This window comes from Bubalus kerabau, chromosome 19, assembly GCF_029407905.1.
Source record: "Bubalus kerabau isolate K-KA32 ecotype Philippines breed swamp buffalo chromosome 19, PCC_UOA_SB_1v2, whole genome shotgun sequence".
NCBI lineage: Eukaryota > Metazoa > Chordata > Mammalia > Artiodactyla > Bovidae > Bubalus > Bubalus kerabau.
The window spans coordinates 16,132,850-16,153,417 of NC_073642.1; the positions used below are offsets into that span (position 1 = coordinate 16,132,850).

Below are 20,568 nucleotides of genomic sequence, written 5' to 3' on the forward strand. Positions count from 1 at the left end.
AGGCTACAGCCCATGGTGTCACAAAGAGTTGGACACAACTGAGCAACTAACACACTATTATTACATCAGCTCCAATCATTGGGCTTTAGATCCCAGAGGTCAGGGACTCCTCTTCTAATCCTAAATTCTTTGTTTGGTTCCCACAAACCATACAACCGGATTATTGGTCCTGGAGGATGTGTACAGTGAAGACCAGTCTCAGCTAGAATAGTTAATAGATGGCACCACTCAGATGGGTTTCCACTTGGCCTCTCAGAGGCCACCAGCATACTGTCTTGTCCAGGTTTTAGTCTTAGGGGTGCCAACTGGGAGAATTGATTGCTACTTGCCATGGGCTTAGCTGGCATTGACCCAAGCTCAAAGGTCTTGGAAATGTTTCCTTAAAGTTAAAAGGTTGGTGTGTGTCCGTGTGTGTGTGTGTGTGTGTGTGTGTGCATTCAGTAATGTCCAACTCTTTGTGACCCCATAGACTGTGGCCCACCAGGCTCCTCTGTCCATGGGATTCTTCAGGCAAGAATATTGGAGTGGGTTACCATGTCCTCCTCCAGGGGATCTCCCCGATTCAGGGATCAAACCCATGTCTGCTGCGTCTCCTTCATAGGCAGGTGGATTCTTCACCCAGTGTGCCACCTGGGAAGCCCACAGGTGGTTGGTAACTTCAGCTTATTGCTGTAAGTGTCTTCATGTTCTTGGATGTCATGACTCTGAGCTCTGCTAGGTGAGTAAAGGAGTGTTTTAATATAAAACAAAATGGTTTATTATTCCCTAGGATGTGGAGGCCATCAAGGCCCTGGGCTTGCAGACACCTAGGGTCAAGCCTCAACTTTAACTTTCACCTTAACCTTCACTTCGGGTTTTCATGGCCAAGGTGGAAAGAAAAACAACAGTGCTGCTTCTAATTAAAGTCCTTGTGAGGATTAAATAAAAATCACATAGCAGAGCACCTGGTCCTTAGTAAGTACTCCATGATGTTAAATAGGAATAATAATATTATTATTACTATTAATTAAAGACTGTTACAGTAAGGGCACACTTTAAATTTTTAGGTGACTAAGTAGATTCACATATTCTTGGTAATCAAGACGGAGCTCCGGGAAGTGATTAGTGACTGTTGTTAATTAACTCTCTCCAGTAAAAAAGGACCTTGGAGAACTCTGCACTTAAACAGCTGATTGCAATACAATGAGCTCTATTATGCAAAGGCTCTCGTTGGGGGCCCTCTGCTTTCCACTCAGAGAAAACAGACTTTACAGAGCAAAGAGATCACCGCGTTCCCCTCCTTTTTAATTAGAAAGCACAAAGAAGATGAAAATGCATAATAAGTCTCTGCAGTAGTTAAGTGTAATTCGAGTAATGTGTACCTGGGGGCTCCCTCCAATGTGGCTCCTCCTCGCAGAGAAGTGCTCTTGAGAAGGAGCAGGTAGGAGAAGGGCGAGGCTGGAGTTGGCATCTCTGCATCGCTGCTTGGCCACCGCCTAGCCAAGGGATGTTTCCAGGGTACTGTAACTTTAAGGAGCCTCAGTCGCCTCATTGGTAAAAATGAAACCTACATCTGAGTATAGTTATGAGGGTTAATGTGGGGAGGTAGTGTGATAAATGGGAGAAGGCAATGGCACCTCACTCCAGTACTCTTGCCTGGAAAATCCCATGGATGGAGGAGCCTGGTAGGCTGCAGTCCATGGAGTCACTAAGAGTCGGACACGACTGAGCGACTTCACTTTCATTTTTCACTTTCATGCATTGGAGAAGGAAATGGCAACCCACTCCAGTGTTCTTGCCTGGAGAATCCCAGGGACGGGGGAGCCTGGTGGGCTGCCGTCTATGGGGTCGCACAGAGTCGGACACGACTGAAGCGACTTAGCAGCGCAGCAGCAGTGTGATAAATGATGCCACTGACCACCACTTGCTGAAAGTATAGCACATCCCAGCTCATGGTAGGCAACCCATGGACAAGGAAAACCACGCATCCAGCTTGGATTCTTTCATTTGTGAGACCATGGATCGGAAGAGTTTGGGAGGGGTGTCTGGCAGATGACACTGTCTTTGTTTTCTGAATTAAAGATTAAATCTTGACTTGCCCGGTGGTCCAATGGTTAAGAATCTGCCTTCCAACGCAGGGGATGCAGGTTCAATCCCTGGTCAGGGAACTAAGAGCCCATGTGCCACAGGGCACTAAGCCTGCACAATGCAACTAGAGAGCCTGTGCACCACAGCTAGAGAAAGGCCTCACCTTGCAAAGAAGACTCAGCACAGCCAGTAATAATTATAAACCAAAACCTTCAAAACCAATAGGCTGTGTGAAATCAGGAGTAAGAATGTATGGAGATGGGGCAGGAAAGGGGGGGGATGGCAAATTCTTAAGATTCTTTCTTGCAGCTTCCGGCTCTAGAAAGTTCTTAGCAGCAAGGGTTAAGTGGCTTTGAGAAGAAGTCAGCGCAGCACAATGATGAAGGGGCTGTAAACTCAGACTGGGCGGGTTGAATGCTTGCCTCTGCCATTACTAACCATGTGACCTTAGAAAGTTAAATTCAATGTCTCCATATACTCATCTGTAAAACGGTGCTTGCCTCTCTGGGTAGGTGGTGCTTCAACCAGTGCCTGCTGCTGCTGCTGCTGCTGCTAAGTGCCTACCATGTGGCAAACATTAGCTGTTCCAGACCTGAACTGCCTTGCAAAATCAGCAACAAATTTGTTTCTGGAATTCATTCAAGGTTTCAGCTTGATTTCTTATTATTCATGTATTAAGTCCAGTGAAGGCTTTATGCCTTTCATTTTGATGAAACCCAAGAATTTGGTCCTAGAGTTCCCTGAAACACAACCAGTATGCACCGACATTTCAGGAAAGACATGTGGTGTCATGAGGAGCCCAGTTCAAAGGGTTTCATTCTATAAATACCAAGAATTGAAGCAGTGTTTCACATTACAATCATGATTGTTGGTATTTATTATGTTTGCGACTCAGAGAAGTCCTCACGGAAGTATGAAATGGCTTTTCTCTGTGTTCTCCTCCTTTGCTTTATGACAGCTACATCTCTACTACCTGTTTCTTTTTAAAATATTTACTTATTGGCTGTGTTGGGACATAGTTGCAGCCATTCTATGTAAAGGCTGAGGGATCCTTTCTGATTTATTTATTTGGATTTTTGGCTACACTGGGTCTCACTGCTGTGCGGCGTTTTCTCTAGTTGCGGCTAGCAGGGGCTACTCCAGTTGCCGTGCACAGGCTTCTTCCTGTGGCGGCTTCTCTTGTAGAGGAGCACAGGCTCTCAGAACTCGGGCTTCAGTAGCTGTGGCATGTGCTTAGTTGCTCCTCAGCATGTGGAATCTTCCTGCACCAGGGATTGAACCCATGTACCCTGTGTTGGCAGGTGCATTCTTAACCACAGGCCCACCAGTGAAGTCCAGGCTCCTTTTATAATGGCAGGAGGCTGGTATCCCTGGAGTTCTGGGGTGTCTGTGTTTATATGCCTTGCAGGATGCTCCCGCAAACCACTGACTTGTATTTGAGATGTGTTGCTGTGGTGATGGTGTGAAATAGAATGATGGCCTGAGTTTATTGGTCCCCAGAGAGGTGGTTTTCACATCGTGCTTGCCCTACATAGCTTCAGGGTTCCATGGATACAGGTGGGACACTTTGTAGATACAGCATTGATCCTTGCTATATCACAGCTAGCTCTCATTGGCTGGTGGGAGCTAATTAAATTTTCAGAAATTCTGTGACCCAGTTGTCAAGTAGAGACAATAAAAATGCAAGTTAAATGCAAAAACAACTAAATGTGTGCATGTGTGCTAAGTTGTTTCAGTCATGTCCCACTTTTTGCAACCCTATGGATTGTAGCCCACCAGGCTCTTCTGTCCATAGGATTTCCCAGTCAAGAATACTGGGGTGGGTTGCCATTTTTCTTCTTGGGGGATATTTCTGACCCAGGGATCAAACTCATGTCTTCTGTGGCTCCTGTATTGCTGGTGGATTCTTTATTGCTGAGCCACCAGGGAAGCCCAAACAACTAAATAAATTACATTAAAAAGAAAGCATATACTCAAAACTCATAATTTTTAATTATTTTACTATGTATTTCTATTATTTACACTAGGTATTGTGTCTATTTTATCCTTATAATGAAACTACTATATAATAGAGTCGTTTTGTTGTTTAGTTACTAAGTCATGCCTGAGTCATGCCCCAGGCTTCTCTGTCCATGGGATTCTCCAGGCAAGAATACTCGAGCAGGTCACCATTTCCTTTTCTAGGGGATCTTCCTGATCCAGAGATCGAACCAGCATCTCCTGCATTGCAGGCAGATTCTTTACAACCGAGACACCCAGGAAGCCCACATAATAGAGTACTGTGTTTCCAGCCCCCACTCTACGTTCAGTGAAATTGGTCCTGGTGGGAGTATTTACACATCACAGAAATCAGGAAAACACTATAAAACAAAACCTTCCCACCATGGAACCAGTTGTTAGCAATCAGGGAACTTAACGCAGGTTGGGGGGTTTGGAAAGTCCGAACAGAAGGCTGTGACCTATGGTACAAGGGTGGGTGTTGGGGACTTGAGCCTGAGTCCCCCATGACCAGAATGGGGGCTGAAGTGGTAACTGGAGCTTGTGACAAGCATGAAAACCACAGGGAGAGGGCTGCAGAACCCAGGAGGAGAATCCAGGGGTGTGCATGGGACCTGCCTATCAGGGCACCTTAACAGGGACATCATCAGCTTAGGAAGCCTCACAGTGCAGAGGAGGGAACAGGCAGCTGAAATAGCTGATACTAGCTAGATTTCACTGACAAGACAGAGATACACCAGTTTTTTAAACAGAATTTAATATCAAGAATTATTAGCAAAGTAGAAAGTTGTTACCTAGTTAAATGAGAAGAAAAAGAAGACTGTCTTAAGGTTTCAAGATGTTACAACGCAGAAAAGTGGCCACCACCTTGAAGGCCTGGAGGAACAAAATAAAAAAGACTGGAACTTTTTTTAAACCTTATAAACTCAGAGGAGGATTCCTGGAATTGAAACTCAGAATCTTTATGGGGGATGTCGCTTGGCTGCATCTGGTGTCAGTGGGGCAAGGGGTGGGATATGCGATAAGCCATTTTCTGCAAATGCTGAAAACTTATTTGTTGACACAGGATGGAACTGCTGCTGCCACCACCAGCTTCAGTGAGCCTGAAAGGGACAAGAGAAAGGAGCAAGCGCCTGCCTCCTCTTGCAGCCTCACAGTCGCTCTCTAGCACCCCCTACTGATCCTGACTAGTGGGACACAGCTGTTGCTGTTTCCTACTCGGCCACCTCAATGCAATGTAGCTGGCCAGGTTCCTCTGTGCATGGGATTTCCTGGGGCAAGAATACTGGAGCGGGTTGCCATTTCTTTCTCCAGAGGATATTCCAGACCCAGGGACTGAACTTGCATCTCCTGCATTGGCAGGAAGATTCTTGACCACTGAGCAACCAGGGAAGCCCCCAGGACATAGCTGGCCAAGTGGAAATGTGGTTTACAGAGAATTCAGAGAACTGGCAGGGAGGCCCAGGTGGCACTACTCGTAAAGAACCTGCCTGCCAATGCAGGAGATGTGGAGGCTCAAGTTTGATCCCTGGGTCAGGAAGGAGGATCCCTGGAGGAGGAAATGGCAATCCACTCCAGTATTCTTGCCTGGAAAATTCCAGGGACAGAGGAGTCTGGTGGGCTACAGTCTGCTGCTGCTGCTGCTGCTGCTAAGTCGCTTCAGTCATGTCTGACTCTGTGCGACCCCATAGATGGCAGCCAACCAGGCTCCCCCATCCCTGGGATTCTCCAGGCAAGAACACTGGAGTGGGTTGCCATTTCCTTCTCCAATGCATGAAAATGAAAAGTGAAAGTCAAGTTGCTCAGTCATGTTCACTCTTTGCAACCCCGTGAACTTCAGCCTACCAGGCTATTCCGTCCATGGAATTTTCCAGACAAGAGTACTGGAGTGGGGTGCCATCGCCTTCTCTGGGGCTACAGTCTAGGGGGTTGCAAAAACTCAAGTCAGACATGACTAAGCGAATAAGCGTGCACGCACACACACACACACACACACACAGAACCGGCACTCCTGGACGGTGTGTAATGCTACCCCTAGACATGGGAGATGATTAGGTCTGGCTGTGGGAAGAAAGCATGAAGGTCAATGAAGACTGCACATCATTTCTGCTAAATCTGAAACTGAAAGAAGAGGAGCTCTCTCTGCTTTCTTGCCCAAGTACTGCTTTGGCTCCTCTGTTGTCAGTTTAGGAAGAATAAAACATCACTTCAGCTTTTTCATAGGCTGAAAGAGTGAGTGGTGTTTGGAAAATGGGACAAAATTCTGGAAAAAGAAGAAAAAAATAATAGTTGTGTGAGAGAGAAGGCTCTGAAACCAAGTGAAAGCCTTGATAAGCATACGTCCTATCAGCATCTATTTAAGTGGCTCATTTAAAGTGGGCTTCTGTTAAGCTATTTTGCATTAGATGGGAATGTAGTCATTTTATGTGTTTGAGATTTTTCAGGTATATTTTAAGGTTCTGGCTCTTCTCTGATTCCCAGGTGACCTCTTTTCTCAAAGGAGTTGAAAAATTCCCATCTTTGCCGTGGAACCCATTGATAATTAACAAGGTCACCATTTTAGATAGCAATACAAACTTCAGTAGAGAAAAATCTTCATCCTCTTGAAATGTATCTCAGCAACCTAGTAACTACAATCTGCTGCTCACCTTTTTCCTGCCAGGTTCTGGGTTAAATGCTGAAGAAGGATGTGGTAGTGAGGGAGACCCCGTCCCTGCCCACAAGAGGAGGTAGCAACACAGCCGACACAAGACTTGGAGGAGCCTTCGTTCTGCCTAGAGGTGAGTTAGGCGGCTGCAAGTAGTTAAAGAGTGAGAGATCCACAGAGAAAATGGAACATTTGCAATAGCCTCTGAAGAATAAGCTTCCCTTGTGGCTCAGTTGGTAAAGAATCCGCCTGTAGTGCAAGAGACCTGGGTTCGATCCCTGGGTTGAAACGATCCCCTGGAGGACAGAAAGGCTACCCACTTTAGTATTGTGGCCTGGAGAATTCCATGGACTGTATAGTCCACAGGATCGCAAAGAGTCAGACACAACTGAGCGACTTTCACTTTCACTGAAGATTAAGCAGGAGCTTGCCAAGGAGAGAAGAGAGAAGGACATTCTAGGCAAAGAGAATTTGCAGGTGTGTGAGAGTAGGAGGAACAAGGAGGGATTGGAGAGAGGTCTCCGAAGGTTCAAGGAGGCTAGGTCAGAAAAGCACCTTTCTTGCCCTGTTAAGGCATTTGACATTTATCCTATAGGTGATGGGGAACGATTAGAAGACGCTGTTTATACAGCAGCTCTGCAGTTGCCAGTCCTCAGCTGCCCATCAGCCAAATCTGATCTGAAAATAATGCTGGAGAGGAAGTGGTGGGAATGTAAATTGACACAGCCACTATGGAAGACAGTATGGAGATTTCTTAAAAAAAAAAAAAAAAAACTAGATATAAAACTACCATATGACTCAGCAATCCCACTACTGGGCATATACATGAGAAAACCATAATTGAAAAAGACACATGTACCCCAGTGTTCACTGCAGCACTATTTACAACAGCTAGGGCATAGATGAATGGATAAAAAAGCTATGGTACATATATACAGTGGAATATTACTCAGCCATAAAAAAGGAGTGGCTTTGAGTCACTTCTAGTGAAGTGGATGAGCCTGCTATTCAGAATGAAGTAAGAAAAACAAATATTATATATTAATGCATATATATGGAATCTAGAAAAATAGTACTGATGAACGTATTTGCAGGGCAGGAAGAGAGACTCAGAAATAGAAAACAGACTTATGGACACAGTGGGGGAAGGAGAGGGTGAGACAAATTGAGAGAGTAGCGTGGAAACATATACATTACCATGTGTGAATTAGATAGCTAGTGGGAAGTCTCTGCATAGTGCAACGAGCTCAGCCTGGTGCTCTGTGACAACCTAGGGGGTGGGATGGGGTGGGACATGGGAGGGAGGTTCAAGAAGGACATGTAATGTATATTCCTATGGCTGATTCACATTGTTGTATGGCAGAAACTAACACAACATTGTAAAGCAATTATTCCCCAATTAAAAATAAATAAATTAAAAAATAATAAAATAAAATTCCTTTAGAAAAACTCCAAGTCTGACCAAGCCCTAACCTCCTTTGGGCACACCTTGTTTCAGCTTCACCTAATTTGCAGGCTCTGGCTACTGATCAATGTGCATCTCTCGTGTGCCATGACTGGCCAGAGGTGGCCCACATCAGAGTTAATCATCTTTCCCGCACACTGCGCACTCCCTACCCCGCAGGACTCATTGCACAAAACAGCGGCTGATAGTGATACTCACACAAGTGCTAAGCTACAGCTCTCAGAGAGAGGCTTTCAACGGGAGCCTCCTTCTTTCTGCTTTGAGTTGTATCGATGAACTATTGTTGTGTAACAACTCCAAAACACAGAGCTTAAAACTGAGTGGTCATTACTCATGCATCTGCAGTGGAAGATGGCCCTATTTCATGCTTTCCAATTCCCCTCTTAGGATCTTCTCACAGAGACAGAAAACAGAAAAAAGAAAAGTGGAAGCAGATGTAGCCTCTTAAGACAGACTTACTTCATTATCTTTTCCACCCCTATGTTATTGGTCAAAGTCAGTTTCATGGCCACACCCAAAGTGAAGGCTCAGGAAAGTACAATCTGTCCTCCGTGAGGCATGCAAATGTGTAGATGCAAAGAGGGTTGGGAAACTGGAGCCCATAATGCAATCTACCATAGCTGCCTGGAGATTGCATTCTCTGGCTCTTCTTATTCTCACCTTCTCATTGGCATGGGCCCTACCTAAGTAGGAAACTCAAATTGCAAAATGGTGCTTGGGTCTCACTTTGGGTAGGCTATGATAGTATATGTACTGCGGTGGCTTCGTCCAGTGTAGACTTGGCTAAGCTGGAACTGCCTCCCCCAGAATCCTGTCCTTATTCCATGCTTGCTGGTGAGCGCTGGCCACGAGAGACTTTAGTGCCACATCTGTAAGATCGTCAGGCAAGAGTATAGCCCATGATCTGTCATCTTGCCTTGTTGGCCTGGAGCATCAGTCCTGTCCTTCGGCTTGAGCTGGATCTCCTGTGTCAGCTGCTCTGAATCTTGGCCAAGGTACGCATACAACTCCATGGTAGAAAGGCCCCACAATATCATGCATTATTGAGGTTGGAGGCAGACGTGCATTCCAATCTGTTCTCATGGGTCCCAGTTTTTCTTGTTTCACCCACCTCATGTCTACTTTCTCCTCCCAATTGCCTGCACTGCTGGCTTTGGCCTTCTCAGATGAAGAAGCAATGGCTTTACGTAGACTGCTTAATCAGCTTTTACAATTGTGTAAGGTCCAGTTCTTTTTTTTTTTTTAAATATAAATTTACTTATTTTAATTGGAGGCTAATTACTTTACAATATTGTATTGGTTTTGCCATACAGCAACATGAATCTGCCATGGGTGTACACGTGTTCCCCATCCTGAACCCCCCTCCCACCTCCCTCCCCATACCATCCCTCTGGGTCATCCCAGTGGACCAGCCTCAAGCATCCTATATCCTGCATCAAACCTGGACTGGAGATTCCTTTCTTATATGATATTATACATGTTTCAATGCCATTCTCCCAAATCATCCCACCCTCTCCCTCTCCCACAGAGTCCAAAAGACTGTTCTATGCATTTGTGTCTCTTTTGCTGTCTCATGCTTATATAAATCTTTTATTCTAGTTCATTCATTTGTGATTCTCTCTTTCTAATAAAACCCTGGCATGCCTATGGTTTGAATAGGTCATTTAAAGTAGTTGAAAGGTAGAGTGAAGGTTGACCTGTGTATTAATTTGTTTGTTCATGTTTCCATTCATCTATCCTCTATTTTTTGACTATCTGCAGCATGGTAATCCTCGCTCTGAGTAGTAAAGGCCTATCATATAGATTCTATACAATAGGGTTGCTGTCCAGGAAACTCAATCTTCTGACAGCAATGCTGTTTATAAATGAAGGATTATAAGCCAGTAAGCTGACTGCTGCCATAGGAAGCACAAAATGCCATGGGGTGCAGAGAAAGGTGCATCTCATACAGCTGGGGAAAGTAAAGAAAGGTTTTCCTAAGCGAAATTTGATGAGCAGGAACATAAAGGATGAATGGGCGTGTCCCAATTAGGACAAGATTGGGAAAACCTTCAGAAATGGTTGTCATTATGATTGAGAGGTATAGAAATGTTTGAGTAAAGGCCATGAGTTTCCTAGTAGAAGGCCTTGTTCAATTCATGGCTTTTGAAGAATACTTAGGATGATTTAATATGCATGGCTTATACATTCCGTTGTGTCAATCAATTCCTTTCCCCCTCTATTTCCTGCTTACCACTCCAAAGTGACCCATGGAAACAAAAAGAAATTTCAGGTAGTGAAATTGCTATGGAGTCGGTATCACAGGTCCAGTCACTGTGGACTGTAGATCCGTAATAGTGATTCCCTTTGGTCGTCAGTGTGAACTGGCAGCTACCATTTGACCTGCGCACTCCACGGATTTAGGATCGTATTGTAGCACTTTTATCAGAAATTACTACTATCTCACTGTGATGGTGTGTACTTTCTGATAGGAAACCCGAAACTTTGATCTTCTTACAACTGGTCACAAAACAAGTTTTCTCTCTTTCATTTTGCAGTTCACAAATTCATTTTCCTCTGGCCCTTACAACCGCCCTCCATTGCACATAATCACCACATTGCCAGGGACCACCTTCCCTGACACATGCTATGAGATGATGTAAACCCATTGGGATGAGCAGACCAAGCTCTTGCAGACACAACTGTGAATTAAATTTGGCTTTTGTGCCCTTTTTATGTGCCATCTCTTACTAGTGGTGCCACTTGGGCAAGTTATTTAAACCCAATGTTTCGACTCGATAATACTGGGATACTTACTGTGCTTGCTTCCTAGAATTGTTGGAGGATAAAAAGAGTTAACATATATAAAGTATTTAGAAGAATATCTGACTTGTCTGGTGAAGTATCTAGTAATGTTATTACAGTTATTACTATTGTAACTAGGTTCCCCATCATCTCTTTTTGTCCTTAGTTGGCCTAGAACAATGGGATTTCTTTTTTTAATTTGTTCAGTCCTTAAGTCATGTCCAAATCTTTGTGACCCCACAAACTACAGCATGCCAGGCTTCCCTGTCCTTCACTGTCTTCCGGAGTTTTGCTCAAACTCATGTCCATTGAGTCGGTGATGCCATCCAACCATCTCATCCTCTGTTGCCCCCTTCTCTTCCTGCCTTCAATCTTTTCCAGCATTAGAGTCTTCCAATGAGTCAGCTCTTCACAGCAGGTGGCCAAAGTATTGGAACAATGGGTAACACTAAGCAAAGTAGTGAATAGCCAGAGTAAATATATGAAAGACATGTACTCCTGGAGGCTGGAAATGCAGTCCATCTGCTGAGGCAAGGGGCTAGTTAACACTTCTGGGGATAGACTGTGATGCCATTCAAGTTTCCAGTAAGCACAAATTGTGCTTTAGAAATGGTGGTCTGCCCTATTCTTTCGCTCTTTCCAAAATGCATGGTACTTCTAGAAGGTCCTGGAGACGAGATACTGTGTAATCTTAAAATATTATAGCATCAGTAGTGGTTCTAACTTTGAAGGAAACAATCAACATGAAGCCTAGTATTAAATAAGAGCTGTCTACTGAAGGTAACTAAAGGAAGGAGGCTATAAACAGTGTCAGAATAATGGGTTTACCCAAAAAGGAAACCATGTGATGAGAAAGATTACAGTGGTGTTAAGTTGAACTGTGTAAAAAAGAAAAAGAGTTTCACTGACAATGAAGCAAAGGATTTGCTGATATGGGGGGGGAAGGAAAAAGAAGAATCCAGAAAAAGCAGCAGATGAGTTTAAGTGAGAACTGATATTTTCAAAGCCATTTATGGGCCCGTGAAATAAAAAGAGGCTTCCCAGGTGGCTCAATGGTAAATAATCTGCCTGCAATACAGGAGGCGTGGGTTTGATCCCTGGGTTGGGAAAGATGTCCTGGAAAAGGAAATGACAACCCATTCCAGTATTCTTGTCTGGAGAATCCCATGGACAGAGGAGCCTACAGCCCTCTATAGACTGGCAGGCTACAGTCCATGGGGTCACAAAAGACTCAGACAATAATTTAGTGACTAAGAAACACCACCAAAAGAAAAGGGAGAACACAGATTTCCTAGAACTCAAAGGGGAAGGAGCAGGAAACGAAGTTCAGATGACCAGAGAAAGCCCTAACTGAGACCAAATTTGAGGCAGCCCTCAGCCAGAAATGAGGTTTAAAGGAGAGGGTCTGGGAGAGAAATTAGCACAGAAAGCCAGCTTTGAAAAATCAAAGACTAAGGTGACAAATTGGAGATGAAGGAAGATGGCTTTAAGAATTCATGAAAGAACATCCATACTGTTCTCCACAGGAGCTGTTGTCGATTTACATTCCCACCCACAGTGTAAGAGTATTCCCTTCTCTCCACACCCTCTCCAGCATTTATTGTTTGTAGATTTTTTTGATGATGGCCATTCTGACTGGTCCCATCACCTCATGGCAAATATATAGGGCATACAGTGGAAACAGTGACAGACTTTATTTTTTAGGGCTCCAAAATCACTGCGGATGGTGATTGCAGCCATGAAATTAAAAGAAGCTTGCTCCTTGGAAGAAAAGTTATGACCAACCTAGACAGCATATTAAAAACCAGAGACATTACTTTGCCAACAAAGGTCCATCTAGTCAAAGCTATGGTTTTTCCAGTAGTCGTGTATGGATATGAGAATTGCACTCTAAAGAAAGCTGAGCACCAAAGAATTAATGCTTTTGAACTGTGGTGTTGGGAGAAGACTCTTGCAAGTCCCTTGGACTGCAAGGAGATCCAACCAGTCCATCCTAAAGGAGACCAATCCTGAATATTCATTAGAAGGATTGATGCTGAAGCTGAAACTCCAATACTTTGGCCACCTGATGCGAAGAACTGAATCCTTTGAAAAGACTTTGATGCTGGGAAAGATTGAAGGCAGGAGAAGAAGGGGACAACAGAGGATGAGATAGTTGGATGGCATCACCAACTCAGTGGACGTGAGTTTGAGTAAACTCCAGGAGTTGGTGATGGACAAGGAGGCCTGGTGTGCTGCAGTCCATGGAGTCGCAAAGAGTCGGACACGACTGAGTGACTGAACTGAACTGAACTGATTCTGACTGGTGTGAGGTGATACCTCATTGTAGTTTTGATTTGCAATGCTCTCATAATTAGTGGGGTGGATGTTGTACATCTTTTCATGTGCTTCTTGGTTAGATGTATGTCATTTTTGGAGAAATATCTACTTAGGTCTTATGCTCTTTTTTTTTGATTGGGTTGTTTGTTGTTTTAATATTGAGTTGCAGGAGCTGTTTGTATATTTTGGAGATTAATCCCTTGTCAGTTGCTTTGTTTGCAAATATTTTCTCCCACTCTGAGAGCTGTCTTTTCATCTTGCTTGTGGTTTTCTTCTCTGTGCAGAAGCTTTCATGTAAAATAGATAGCTAATGGAAACCTGCTAGATAACACAGGGAGCTTAACCCAGTGCTCTGTTATGACCTAGATGGGTGGGACGGAGAGGGTAGGAGAGAGGTTTAAGAGGGAGGGGGTGTAGGTATACATACAGCTGATTCACTTTGTTGTACAGCAGAGATTAATGCAAAGCACTATAAAGCAATTATACTGCAATAAAAATCTAAAAATAGTAATAAAATAAAAATAAATTAAAAAATTATTCATGAAAAGAAGAAGTATATGGAGGGGGATCTCTCAAAACTCTGTCAGAAAAAGAACTCGCTGAGAAAGAATGCTTCCATTCAACAATATTTATTGAGAACCTATTATGGGCCATATGTGGAGGCATGTGCTAAAGCTGGAGAAATAAAACAGCAGCACCAGCCACCATAATCTTAATTACTGTCTGCAAACATGTGCCGGTTCTGGTGATGTGCAATGAAAAGTGTCTGCTTTCCAATTGGTTTTATCGAAGATATTTTATTTGATTCTACCACTAGCTGCCTGGAGTACAGAGGGCAGATATTATTATTTTAATTTCACACACCAGGAAATGCAAGCCCAGGGCCATTAAGTGAATGGCCCATTTGGTACCGAGGCCAGACACACAGCAAGATGGAGACCAAGCCGTCTGACTTCTGCCCCCAACCTGTCCAAGAAGAACTGCCTGATAACTGGTGACCATTTGTGTTGATTAAACCCAGGGCAATTTCTGTGGTACTTATAAATCTGTATTTCTATGTTATGCTTCTGGAACATTATTATTCTAAGAGGCCTGAGGCATTTTACACATCTTTAATTCTGATTCATTCAATCTTTCTTGGGAGATAGAGAATAACATAATTTTCAAGTGCTTGGCATTTAATGGAAAAACAGAAATATAGCAATTTACATTTCCTTATTAAAAAATACCCTCTGACCTCCTGGTAGGGAAGTAAAAGTAAATGAATAATAAATTGAGGTTTGCACTAATAATGAAGTCAGAAACTAATGAGAGTTCCAAGGAAGAGCTGAAATATTTGCATTCAAAGGCATCTGCCTGGAGAGTCCCAAGGCCTGAAACATGAAAGGCAGGCCCCTCCACACAGAGCAGTCAGATCAACGGGATCCAAGTAGCATCAAGGTTGGACATAATCCTGGAAAATCTGTCTTCACAACACGGCCAGTTTTTTTCCTCTTTTCGTAATTGCATTTTTCATGCCCCAGGGTATAAATTAATTGATTTGGTTTGTCCGAAGCTCATATTTTCAGGGCTCTCCAATTGTAACTTGCCTTCTTAAATATGTGTGTTTGTTTTCACAAGTTTGGTCTGCACTTTCTTTCTTTTTTTTTTTTAATATTTTTTATGTATATATATATTTTTTACTTTACAGTATTGTATTGGTTTTGCCATACATCAACATGAATCCGCCACAGGTGTACACGTGTTCCCCATCCTGAACCCCCCTCCCGCCTCCCTCCCCGTACCATCCCTCTGGGTCATCCCAGTGTACCAGCCCCAAGCTTCCTGTATCCTGTATCGAACCCAGACTGGCGATTCATTTCTTATATATTATACATGTTTTAATGCCATTATCTCAAATTATCCCCCATTCCCTCTCCCACAGAGTCCAAAAGACTGTTCTATACGTCTGTGTCTCTTTTGCTGTCTCGCATACAGGGTTATCGTTACCATCTTTCTAAATTCCATATATATGCATTAGTATACTGTACTGGTGTTTTTCTTTCTGGCTTACTTCACTCTGTATAATAGGCTCCAGTTTCATCCACCTCATTTGAACTGATTCAAATGTATTCTTTTTAATGGCTGAGTAATACTCCATTGTGTATATGTACCATAGCTTTCTTATCCATTCATCTGCTGATGGACATGTACGTTGCTTCCATGTCCTGGCTATTATAAACAGTGCTGCGATGGTCTGCACTTTCTAAGAAGGACTAGATCTTTTTCAGAAAAGGAAGTAACATGAACAACAATATCAAATTCCTTTTTCATTTCTAAATGACTTCATCATCCTTACAGCATAGCAGCAAACTGTGGTTCCTTCCTTTCCTCTCACTCTTCCCTCAACGTGCCTTCTAGCAGGAGCCTGGGATTTCAGCCTTGCTCTCTTTAGATGGAGGGGTGTCTACAGCCATCCATTTTTCACATGGCCGTTAGGGAGATTGCTTTAGAATGCAGCTCTGAAGATGCTGTTTCTTTCCTTAAAGTATTTCAATGGCCCCTCATCATCTTTAGATTAACACTCAGGTCCCTTAATTTGATGTACCCTCATCCCACCTTTCTCACCACCTGTCCCATTTAAATTTTTTTTTAATTCACTTGCATTATTGATGTAGGAGATTTGTCTGTACTTCCATGTCTTTGCCCATGTCAAGGCATCTCTCTAGCTGGGACTCTCTTTTTTCTCTTTTCTACTTTCTTAGGCCTATGAGCTCCTACCCATCCTATCACCTGGAATACTCCACCTATTTGTCCCTTACTTCTCTATCTCACACTTAACCCATTAAGTTTTCATTTTCTGTTTCCTTGCCTATCTCTTCTTCTAGAGCACCATTATCCTGTATTATCTATGCCACAGATGTCAGTTTCAATTTTCTAGTAGCCACATTTTAGAAAGGAAAACTATAAATCTTAGGTGATTAATTTTAATAATATATTTTATTTAATCCAACATAGCCAAGGCATTATCAGTTAAGAAACATATACATTATTCATTTTACATTCTTTCTTTCATACTAAGTCTTAGAAACTCAGTGTGTCTTTTACACTTACAACACATCTCAAGTTGGATGCTAAATTTTCATCATAAATACTTGATCCATGCTTATATTTCATAACATTTAGAGTTCAAAAGGGCTTCCCTGGTGGCTCAGCTGGTAATGAATCTGCCTGCAATGCGGGAGATCTGGGTTCTATTCCTGGGTTGGGAAGATCCCCTGAAGGAGGGCTTTGCAACCCACTCCAGTATTCTTACCTGGAGAATCCACATGCGCAAAGGAGCCTGGCAGGCTACAGCCCATGGAGTGGCAAAGAGTCAAACACGACTAAGTGACTAAGCACACAGAGTTCAAAAAGGAGACTCACCTTCCCGAGTTGTTTCGAGCATACTTAAATTTTCTAGTAATAGAATCAAGTATTGGAGAAGGAAATGGCAATCCACTACAGTATTCTTGCCTGGGAAATCCCATGGACAGAGGAGCCTGGTGGGCTACAGCCCATGGGGTCACAAAGAGTCAGACATGACCGAGCACATGTGTGCATGTTCATAGGAGGAAGAATTGGCTTTGAAGTTAAATGGAATAGAAGAAAATTACAAATGCAGTCCCTCGGTTACATTTCAAGGGCTCAGTGTCCACAAGTGACCAGTGGCTGAGTATTAGCAGCCCTGATCTAGGCAGTAAGGTCCTTCAGGGAGGGTGGTCCTTCTATTTTGTACAAATAGAAGGGGGGACCCTTCTCTGTATCTTGTCCTGAACTAGGACAGTCTTGGGGCATAAACAGTGTTTCTCTTTCATCTCCAGGCTTCCAGAAGCCAGGATGGCATACAGCAGGTGCTCACTGCACGTTTGAATGAAGAACTAGTCGGAACTGGGAGTTAGTGGTGAGGGTAAAAGAAATGACTTTAACCCGGACCCCTCTTCAATTTCCAGTGAAGATATGTGAGCATGAAGAACCTCCCAGATCCTCCTTCTGAGTGACAGGTGAGTTCACACAGTGAGATTAAAAAGAACAAAAGTGGCTTAGCTAACTTTATTCCCAGAAAGTTTGTCCCATTTTTAAGTGCCTCTGTGATTCCGGATTCTACCCAGACCCTGATGTGGCACTGTCAAGCTTTTTTTTTAAAAAAAAAAATGAGATTTCAGGAGCAGACTGGTCCCGATGGGAAAGGAGTTTCAGTGATGTGATGAGGGTTTTACAGTTTCTTTGGGAAGATGTAGGAGCTCTGAGCAATTCTGTAATAAGCTTAAAAAGGAAGGATCTGCCCATCTAATTGCTTTTGGTCTAGTTAGGGGATAAGTCAGAATGAAGCAGAGGCAGGTGACAAGGTCACACCTACTTGACCCTCTTGTCCTTTGTATGGAAAGAGGTGCTCCCATGGCCATAAACCCTCAGCACTGCAACCAGAGACAAAGGGCAGAGGTAAGGGAGAGGAGGTAGGCACTGGGACCCTGGAAAGATGATGTCTTGTGTGACTAAAGGGCCGTGGCTGCACTGAGAGTCTATTAGGAACAGAGTATTTATAAATAACTGCCCTTTGCCCAGCGTGCGGAATTGCTGGACAATGATGGAGAGCCTGCCACTGCTGCACGCACTGCCTCTTAGATGTGCAGCTTGCACCTGATTTGGGGAGCACCTGGATTCTTGAAAGAGATCGGATAGCAAGCTTGTGTCTCGGATGTGTCGTTTCTGCAGCCAACCTCAGTTATAGCTCTTTGTGGCTTGAGGTAAAGTCTCAGTTAGTGCTTGAAACTCTGGGATCTTCCTTGTCAGCCATGGCTAAACCTCAGCTGAGGACAAACAGCTCTTTCTAAAAATGAGAAAGGTGCCAGAGAGCAAGAAGCTACAGCCCCCAGCACTGCCCAGGGCTGTGAAACTCCATGACCCTCCATGCAGAGCCATGTGAGGGTTTTGGATTTTAGTCTAAGGCAGAGATGAGTCATTGAAAGGATTTAAACAAGACAGGGACCAGATCAGATTTAGATGTATTTAAAACAACAACAACATTGCTTGGCCCTGCACTGGCCCTGCACTAAATGGGTCTAAGAGGGAATCTGGGAGATGAACCAAGACCACTATAATTGTCTTAGATTTGATGGTGGCTTGGGACAGGGTGAAACTGAGAGATACTCAGGGGTGCATTAGTGGGGATTTGGAACCTGATCTGGTCTGGAGAGGGAGAACTTGAAGAGGGAGACTTGGCATGGCCACATGTGGAACAATTTTCCTCCAGTTAACTGCGAACTTCCCATCAGAACTTCTCACGGACATGGAAGTGACATGATTCCCCACCACAGTAATAAGTACATATTCCTGCACATGAAGAGTATTCTTTGAAATTAGATAGACTTCAGCTTCAGAAAGACAGGGTGTCCCCAGTGTTTGAATTAACACAAGAAGGACATGGGCATACTGGGCACCAGAAAGCTGTCTGCATTGGCTCATGCTCTGTTTATTTTTAGGAGCTTCCTAGGCGGCTCAGTGGTAAAGAATTCACCTGCCAATGCAGGAGACCCAGGAGACATGGGTTCAATCCCTAGGTCTGGAAGATCCCCTGGAGGGGAGGGCATGGCATCCTTCTCCAGTACTCTTGCCTGGAGAATCCTCATGGAGAGAGGAGCCTGGTGGGCTACAGTCCATGGAGTTGTGAAGAGTCAGATATGCCTTAGGGACTGAGCACGCACACTGTTTATTTTTATTTTTTAAATATTTATTTATTTGGCTGTGCTGGGTCTTAAATGTGGCACTCAGGATATCTCATTCCAGCTTGTGAACTCTTAGTTGCGGCATGTGGGATCTAGTTCCCTGACCAGGGATTGAACCTGGGCTGCCTGCATTGGGAGTGTGGAGTCTTAGCCTCTGGGCCACCAGGGAAGCCCCTCTTGCTGTGTTTAGGCATGAATGTAGGCTACCTAGCTACATTGTTGCTCAGTGCAATAGAATGCAACTTTGTAGCACTGGTGAGAACCACAGAAATCCTACTGAAATCAAGCTTTCAGTTCAAATTTTTCATTTTACTTTTCATGTGAGAAATGACTCAGCTCTTGTCTCTCTTCAACATCACTTACAATTATGGAAGCTGAGAGAAGAAGAGCAAGAACGAAATTCTATTTCATGTCACTGAAAAGCATAGCCTTTACCTCCTAAAATATACAACTTGCCCAGAAAGCGCTAAGCAGGTTCTAAAAGCTGTCACTCTCTTGCTCTGTAACTATGATGAAAAGTGTCGTAGAACAAGATGAATGGTGGCTTCTTATTCCAAACCCTCTGCCCTGTCTCCAATCCTGTAACACATCTACTAATTCAACAGGTGTTTGGTGAACAAATTATATGTAACTGAAAACTTATGAAGTGATGTATAGCAAGTACGAGTAAAACTTCTAAGAGGGAATAAGCAATAAAAACGACACCACAGTAAGTCCTGTACATACACATGCTCAGGTTGCGAACTTTCAAAAATGTGAATGTGTGTTTCATTAATGTCAGGCGTGAGCAAAGTCACAGCTTGCCCTCCTTCTCCTATTGCAACAATCCTTCAGCTCTACCATCTCCCACCTCCTCTCCCTCCTCCATCAGTAACTCTTCTTGCCTGTTCACTCGATGCCAGCCACTGTGTGCCAGCTGTTGAAGTGACAACTGTATTCTCAAGGTCCTGTACCGTAAGATTAAAGATGTTTTCTTTGTTTTTTTGTGTGTTTGTTTTTCATGTATTATTTGTGTGCAATGTATTGCAAACCTATTACAGTACAGTGTTTTATAGCCAGTTGTGTTAGTTGGATACCCTGGCTAATGTTGTTGGACTTATGAACAAATCGGACTTACAAACACACTCTTGAAACAGAACTCGTTCATATGCAGGGGATTTACTGTACAGGAATTCATCTGGAGCTGCCAGGGATAAGGAGACTGAAAGGAAAGCTAGCCGGGACTCTTGGGCCCTTTGTTAAACCAGTGGCAGAGTGGGAAGGGTCCCTAAGCTGTGAAGCCTTGAAAACCTTGGTCTCAACTTCTGCATCTGAAAACTCTCCCCATAATGGAATTGTCCAAGACGCTGAATGAATGGTAGGCTACATACCTATGTAGGCTGTGTAATGGTGAGGTTGCATGAATCCTTCCACTTCTAGGATTCAGTAAATTTTACTCTGAGCTTTGCCCTGTTCTCATCTGATGTATCAGGGCTCACACATGACAGGGCATCTGCCTTAATGAAAGGCACACTTGCTCTGGGGGGCTGGCTTCAACCCCCGCC

The 20,568-nt window shown here is 43.7% G+C and overlaps 1 long non-coding RNA gene across 1 annotated transcript; it reads left to right on the forward strand.

The window, feature by feature from the left end:
• Positions 1-1,255: 1,255 nt before the first annotated feature.
• On the forward strand, positions 1,256-19,978 carry LOC129633857 (uncharacterized). The gene is made up of 4 exons (XR_008705332.1): positions 1,256-1,533; positions 6,728-6,845; positions 17,123-17,302; positions 18,782-19,978. It is a non-coding gene; the product is annotated as an uncharacterized LOC129633857 (long non-coding RNA).
• Positions 19,979-20,568: the final 590 nt, after the last annotated feature.